The sequence below is a fragment of the Schistocerca gregaria genome, unplaced genomic scaffold (assembly GCF_023897955.1).
Source record: "Schistocerca gregaria isolate iqSchGreg1 unplaced genomic scaffold, iqSchGreg1.2 ptg000705l, whole genome shotgun sequence".
Taxonomy (NCBI): domain Eukaryota; kingdom Metazoa; phylum Arthropoda; class Insecta; order Orthoptera; family Acrididae; genus Schistocerca; species Schistocerca gregaria.
In genome coordinates, this window is record NW_026062083.1 from 45,001 (window position 1) to 52,500 (window position 7,500).

General features: G+C 55.0%; 3 non-coding genes across 3 annotated transcripts in view; all 3 read right to left on the reverse strand.

Moving 5' to 3' along the window:
* The window catches only part of LOC126320201 (large subunit ribosomal RNA), a 4,222-nt gene extending 2,729 nt beyond the window's left edge, over positions 1-1,493 (reverse strand). The window contains exon 1 of the ribosomal RNA XR_007557945.1: positions 1-1,493. This exon is cut by the window's left edge and continues 2,729 nt beyond it. This is a non-coding gene — a ribosomal RNA (large subunit ribosomal RNA).
* A 188-nt stretch (positions 1,494-1,681) lies between these two features.
* Positions 1,682-1,836, reverse strand: LOC126320240 (5.8S ribosomal RNA). Its single transcript, XR_007557977.1, has one exon. It is a non-coding gene; the product is annotated as a 5.8S ribosomal RNA (ribosomal RNA).
* A 365-nt stretch (positions 1,837-2,201) lies between these two features.
* Positions 2,202-4,094, reverse strand: LOC126320249 (small subunit ribosomal RNA). The gene has a single exon (XR_007557986.1). It is a non-coding gene; the product is annotated as a small subunit ribosomal RNA (ribosomal RNA).
* Between the last annotated feature and the right edge of the window lie 3,406 nt (positions 4,095-7,500).

The window sequence follows — 7,500 nt, forward strand, 5'->3', positions numbered from 1 at the left end:
CATCCCACAGCGCCAGTTCTGCTTACCAAAAGTGGCCCACTTGGCACTCCGATCCGAGTCGTTTGCTCGCGGCTTCAGCATATCAAGCAAGCCGGAGATCTCACCCATTTAAAGTTTGAGAATAGGTTGAGGTCGTTTCGGCCCCAAGGCCTCTAATCATTCGCTTTACCGGATGAGACTCGTACGAGCACCAGCTATCCTGAGGGAAACTTCGGAGGGAACCAGCTACTAGATGGTTCGATTAGTCTTTCGCCCCTATACCCAGCTCCGACGATCGATTTGCACGTCAGAATCGCTACGGACCTCCATCAGGGTTTCCCCTGACTTCGTCCTGGCCAGGCATAGTTCACCATCTTTCGGGTCCCAACGTGTACGCTCTAGGTGCGCCTCACCTCGCAATGAGGACGAGACGCCCCGGGAGTGCGGAGGCCGCCGCCCCGTGAAGGGCGGGGAAGCCCCATCCTCCCTCGGCCCGCGCAAGGCGAGACCTTCACTTTCATTACGCCTTTAGGTTTCGTACAGCCCAATGACTCGCGCACATGTTAGACTCCTTGGTCCGTGTTTCAAGACGGGTCGTGAAATTGTCCAAAGCTGAAGCGCCGCTGACGGGAGCGATTATTCCGCCCGAGAGCATCCCGAGCCAACAGCGGCGCGGGTCCGGGGCCGGGCCAGGTAGGTCCGTCATCCGGGAAGAACCGCGCGCGCTTGCCGGGAGCCCGAGCGCCCAAAGGGGCGAATCGACTCCTCCAGATATACCGCCGAGCAGCCAGCCAGGACACCGGGGCTCTGCCCAACAGACGCGAACCGAGGCCCGCGGAAGGACAGGCTGCGCACCCGGGCCGTAGGCCGGCACCCAGCGGGTCGCGACGTCCTACTAGGGGAGAAGTGCGGCCCACCGCACACCGGAACGGCCCCACCCCGCGGCGAGTGGAAAGGCAACCGGACACGACCCCGCCGCGGATTGCTCCGCGCGGGCGGCCGGCCCCATCTGCCGAGGGCGGGGGCCAGTGGCCGGATGGGCGTGAATCTCACCCGTTCGACCTTTCGGACTTCTCACGTTTACCCCAGAACGGTTTCACGTACTTTTGAACTCTCTCTTCAAAGTTCTTTTCAACTTTCCCTCACGGTACTTGTTCGCTATCGGTCTCGTGGTCATATTTAGTCTCAGATGGAGTTTACCACCCACTTGGAGCTGCACTCTCAAGCAACCCGACTCGAAGGAGAGGTCCCGCCGACGCTCGCACCGGCCGCTACGGGCCTGGCACCCTCTACGGGCCGTGGCCTCATTCAAGTTGGACTTGGGCTCGGCGCGAGGCGTCGGGGTAGTGGACCCTCCCAAACACCACATGCCACGACAGGCGGCAGCCTGCGGGGTTCGGTGCTGGACTCTTCCCTGTTCGCTCGCCGCTACTGGGGGAATCCTTGTTAGTTTCTTTTCCTCCGCTTAGTAATATGCTTAAATTCAGCGGGTAGTCTCGCCTGCTCTGAGGTCGTTGTACGAGGTGTCGCACGCCACACCGCCAGCCGGCTGTGCACGCTACCGAGAAAGTACCGGTATGCGAACCGCCAGGCGACGGGCGCGCATCGCACGTTTAAGGAGACGCGGCCGGCCACACAGGCGACCACGACACTCCCACGTCTCCGAAGCGGGACAAACGCCGCGCGCTTCAGTATACGTAGCCGACCCTCAGCCAGACGTGGCCCGGGAACGGAATCCATGGACCGCAATGTGCGTTCGAAACGTCGATGTTCATGTGTCCTGCAGTTCACATGTCGACGCGCAATTTGCTGCGTTCTTCATCGACCCACGAGCCGAGTGATCCACCGTCCTGGGTGATCTTTTCCTTTTCAGTCTCCCACTGTCTCTTTCAAGACAGTAGCATTTGCGGGACTGAGGCGTCTGACGGCCCCTGTTCCACTATTTTTTTTGTGTCCAACGGCCTCACAGCCGATGGGCGTCGTACGGCTCCACACCGGAGCGGACAGGCACTCGGGCGAACGTCATTCAAAACCGGCGCCAGGCGCCAGGTACCGCAGGCCAGCCGCTCCAGAGCTTCAGCGCTCGTACCACACAACAACAACAACACTTCCGCTAGTTTTGAGAGGCACGCGTGGTTCCGCACGCGGCGCACGGCCACTGCCGTACAGGTAGCGTGTTGCGCGACACGACACGCACATCGAAAGACATGCAGTCTAGTCGGTAATGATCCTTCCGCAGGTTCACCTACGGAAACCTTGTTACGACTTTTACTTCCTCTAAATGATCAAGTTTGGTCATCTTTCCGGTAGCATCGGCAACGACAGAGTCGATGCCGCGTACCAGTCCGAAGACCTCACTAAATCATTCAATCGGTAGTAGCGACGGGCGGTGTGTACAAAGGGCAGGGACGTAATCAACGCGAGCTTATGACTCGCGCTTACTGGGAATTCCTCGTTCATGGGGAACAATTGCAAGCCCCAATCCCTAGCACGAAGGAGGTTCAGCGGGTTACCCCGACCTTTCGGCCTAGGAAGACACGCTGATTCCTTCAGTGTAGCGCGCGTGCGGCCCAGAACATCTAAGGGCATCACAGACCTGTTATTGCTCAATCTCGTGCGGCTAGAAGCCGCCTGTCCCTCTAAGAAGAAAAGTAATCGCTGACAGCACGAAGGATGTCACGCGACTAGTTAGCAGGCTAGAGTCTCGTTCGTTATCGGAATTAACCAGACAAATCGCTCCACCAACTAAGAACGGCCATGCACCACCACCCACCGAATCAAGAAAGAGCTATCAATCTGTCAATCCTTCCGGTGTCCGGGCCTGGTGAGGTTTCCCGTGTTGAGTCAAATTAAGCCGCAGGCTCCACTCCTGGTGGTGCCCTTCCGTCAATTCCTTTAAGTTTCAGCTTTGCAACCATACTTCCCCCGGAACCCAAAAGCTTTGGTTTCCCGGAGGCTGCCCGCCGAGTCATCGGAGGAACTGCGGCGGATCGCTGGCTGGCATCGTTTATGGTTAGAACTAGGGCGGTATCTGATCGCCTTCGAACCTCTAACTTTCGTTCTTGATTAATGAAAACATACCTGGCAAATGCTTTCGCTTCTGTTCGTCTTGCGACGATCCAAGAATTTCACCTCTAACGTCGCAATACGAATGCCCCCGCCTGTCCCTATTAATCATTACCTCGGGTTCCGAAAACCAACAAAATAGAACCGAGGTCCTATTCCATTATTCCATGCACACAGTATTCAGGCGGGCTTGCCTGCTTTAAGCACTCTAATTTGTTCAAAGTAAACGTGCCGGCCCACCGAGACACTCAACAAAGAGCACCCTGGTAGGATTTAAACGGGGTCCGCCTCGGGACGCGAAAGCACCCCTTCGGCTCGCCCCACCGGCAGGACGTCCCACGATACATGCCAGTTAAACACCGACGGGCGGTGAACCAACAGCGTGGGACACAAATCCAACTACGAGCTTTTTAACCGCAACAACTTTAATATACGCTATTGGAGCTGGAATTACCGCGGCTGCTGGCACCAGACTTGCCCTCCAATAGATACTCGTTAAAGGATTTAAAGTGTACTCATTCCGATTACGGGGCCTCGGATGAGTCCCGTATCGTTATTTTTCGTCACTACCTCCCCGTGCCGGGAGTGGGTAATTTGCGCGCCTGCTGCCTTCCTTGGATGTGGTAGCCGTTTCTCAGGCTCCCTCTCCGGAATCGAACCCTGATTCCCCGTTACCCGTTACAACCATGGTAGGCGCAGAACCTACCATCGACAGTTGATAAGGCAGACATTTGAAAGATGCGTCGCCGGTACGAGGACCGTGCGATCAGCCCAAAGTTATTCAGAGTCACCAAGGCAAACGGACCAGACAAGCCAATCCGATTGGTTTTGATCTAATAAAAGCGTCCCTTCCATCTCTGGTCGGGACTCTGTTTGCATGTATTAGCTCTAGAATTACCACAGTTATCCAAGTAACGTGGGTACGATCTAAGGAACCATAACTGATTTAATGAGCCATTCGCGGTTTCACCTTAATGCGGCTTGTACTGAGACATGCATGGCTTAATCTTTGAGACAAGCATATGACTACTGGCAGGATCAACCAGGGAGCTGCGTCAACTAGAGCTGAGCAGCCGGCCGCCCGGGAGTGTGTCCCGGGGGCCCGCGCGAACACGCAAGCGTCCGCTCAATTATTCTGCAAACAGGAGGAGGCCGAGCTCCCCTGCACGATACACCTCGAAACCCTCTCAGGTCCCGGCGGCGCGCAGCGCCGTCCTAGGTACTTGGTCGGTTTCGAGAGAGGCGCAATCGCCCGGAGTTAGGCGAGTAGACGGTTTTAGTGCGAACACCCTTGCTCCCAACTGAGCTTGCCGCTGCCGACAGAGGCCCGGGAGCGTGCTGTCGTGGCATTGCCGGCGGGAGACAACACGCGCCACCTATGGTGACCGGCAGCTCCAACGCCAGCGCCACACAAGGGCAAAGCCCCACTTGGGTGCAGAAGCGAACTCTCCCAGCACAGCGCACGCGCCAACACGTCCGCACAACTGCGATACAAACCACCTGCGAGAACCGCTGGGGCGACCGAGCAGCAGACGGCGTCGCGGCGCCGAGTGCCAGGCGGCGGCGCATCCTCAACGCACACAGTCCTCAATCAGACCAGCACACTGCAGATGTCCACCGCGCTTCGCACCGGGCTCGGCTGAACCAACTTTGGCCGCCAGGCGCCGCGTGCAGGGTGCGCCGCAGCGTAGCTGCGCCGCCTGCCGGGCCCGTCGGCTGGCGCTCCTGCCACTCGGCGCCCCCCACCAGCCGCCTGTTGCGCGTGCGCCCACGCAGCGCGCGGCCAACACGCCGGGCGGCCCCCCTTCACCGGCCGGGAACAGTCCCACCAAGCCACCGCCGCGTATCGCTTCATACCCACATGGGCCTAGTCACGTGTGTGGATGTGGCGGGTACCGCTGAAACAACCGGTTAATAGCTGTACCGATCGTCGCCATCACAGATTCACCTCCAGCGTGAACAACCGCTCAACAACGGATTTCCAGTTCATTTGCGTATCTTGGGCAGTAAACGTAGATGTCCACCTACATTTGCGAATTCAACAATTCTTGCATGCCAGGATGTCATGTGTCACGACACGCTACATCAGACCACATACACACTGCGACATGTGCAGAAGAGAACACGTGGAAGGTGGCCTGCGCAAGTATGCGATGTCCCTTCCGCGATCCACTGTCAACCGGCATCTGCGGCATGTCCCAGATATGGAACGCGGTCCACCAGGGTAGCACTTTGTGTGAGGCAATACGACAAAGTCGGAATACACGCGTCACTACATCAGACGGCTCACGCTGACCTGACCTGACCTGACCTGACCTGACTCACCGCACCACCACCCCCAGCGACCCAGGGTGACATACAATGCGTTCGTACGTTCCTCCCACACGCCTCTACGGCGTACCACAGTGCAACCTAGCTGTTATTGGGAGACGAGACAAGTAGCATCGAGCACAACATATGGAAATTGAGATTCGACACCGTTGGGCACAGCCAGCGTACAGTCACACGTATCACACTACTTCACTCTGTACGTAACTACCGATGATCGGTACAGCGTGTGGGTTACGCGTACGACATCAGCGGACAATGGACACAGACCATACCACGACGTACACTGAGGGCGTCGACATCTGAATGCAACTGAACAGCTGCGAGGCTCATTTAACACTCACACGCCAGACCGACCAGCTTGAGAGGACAGAGACACAAAGAGGGGGACAGAGGGGGGGGGGGGCCGATATAGTCCTATTGCAGTACAATTGACAGTGGATAGCGGGAATATGTGGAAAGTAAGCAACACTCGCAAGACATCTACATGAGGATAACAACGACACCAGAGATTCCGAGCAGTGAACTATGTTAGGCAAAGGGACAACGTGGGTTAGGTTAAGGGACAACGTGGGTTAGGTTAAGGGACAACGTGGGTTAGGTTAAGGGACAACGTGGGTTAGGTTAAGGGACAACGTGGGTTAGGTTAAGGGACAACGTGGGTTAGGTTAAGGGACAACGTGGGTTAGGTTAAGGGACAACGTGGGTTAGGTTAAGGGACAACGTGGGTTAGGTTAAGGGACAACGTGGGTTAGGTTAAGGGACAACGTGGGTTAGGTTAAGGGACAACGTGGGTTAGGTTAAGGGACAACGTGGGTTAGGTTAAGGGACAACGTGGGTTAGGTTAAGGGACAACGTGGGTTAGGTTAAGGGACAACGTGGGTTAGGTTAAGGGACAACGTGGGTTAGGTTAAGGGACAACGTGGGTTAGGTTAAGGGACAACTTGAGTTAGGTTAAGGGACAACTTGAGTTAGGTTAAGGGACAACTTGAGTTAGGTTAAGGGACAACTTGAGTTAGGTTAAGGGACAACTTGAGTTAGGTTAAGGGACAACTTGAGTTAGGTTAAGGGACAACTTGAGTTAGGTTAAGGGACAACTTGAGTTAGGTTAAGGGACAACTTGAGTTAGGTTAAGGGACAACTTGAGTTAGGTTAAGGGACAACTTGAGTTAGGTTAAGGGACAACTTGAGTTAGGTTAAGGGACAACTTGAGTTAGGTTAAGGGACAACTTGAGTTAGGTTAAGGGACAACTTGAGTTAGGTTAAGGGAAAACTTGAGTTAGGTTAAGGGACAACTTGAGTTAGGTTAAGGGACAACTTGAGTTAGGTTAAGGGACAACTTGAGTTAGGTTAAGGGACAACTTGAGTTAGGTTAAGGGACAACTTGAGTTAGGTTAAGGGACAAATTGAGTTAGGTTAAGCGATAATCTGGTACAGCCACAGTTAGGTTAAGCGATGATCTGGTACAGCCACAGTTAGGTTAAGCGATGATCTGGTACAGCCACAGTTAGGTTAAGCGATAATCTGGTACAGCCACAGTTAGGTTAAGCGATAATCTGGTACAGCCACAGTTAGGTTAAGCGATAATCTGGTACAGCCACAGTTAGGTTAAGCGATAATCTGGTACAGCCACAGTTAGGTTAAGCGATAATCTGGTACAGCCACAGTTAGGTTAAGCGATAATCTGGTACAGCCACAGTTAGGTTAAGCGATAATCTGGTACAGCCACAGTTAGGTTAAGCGATAATCTGGTACAGCCACAGTTAGGTTAAGCAATAAAGTTGGTTAAATTTGGTATTGTGGGAAAGGGGGAAGAGAGAGAGAGGGGGGGGGGGGGTGGATAGTGGTGGCAGTACGCGGATGCCTGAGTCACCGTCAGATACGTCACGTCGGTTCGATGCTTGTAGCAAGAGGCTGGCGGGTCTGTGTCTCTCACTTCTGCAATTTTTCATGTGGTATAACACGAGGGCGGGGGGTGATATTTGGTGCCCCTCTGTGTAGGATGTGTGTTGGTTTATCTGAGCAATGGTAGTTGTCGGAGGAGTGGGGTATTGTGCTTTTATAGGTGGACCTACTGCTCTGGTTATCATAGTGTCGACGGTGCAATGTCGCAGAGAGGATGCACTC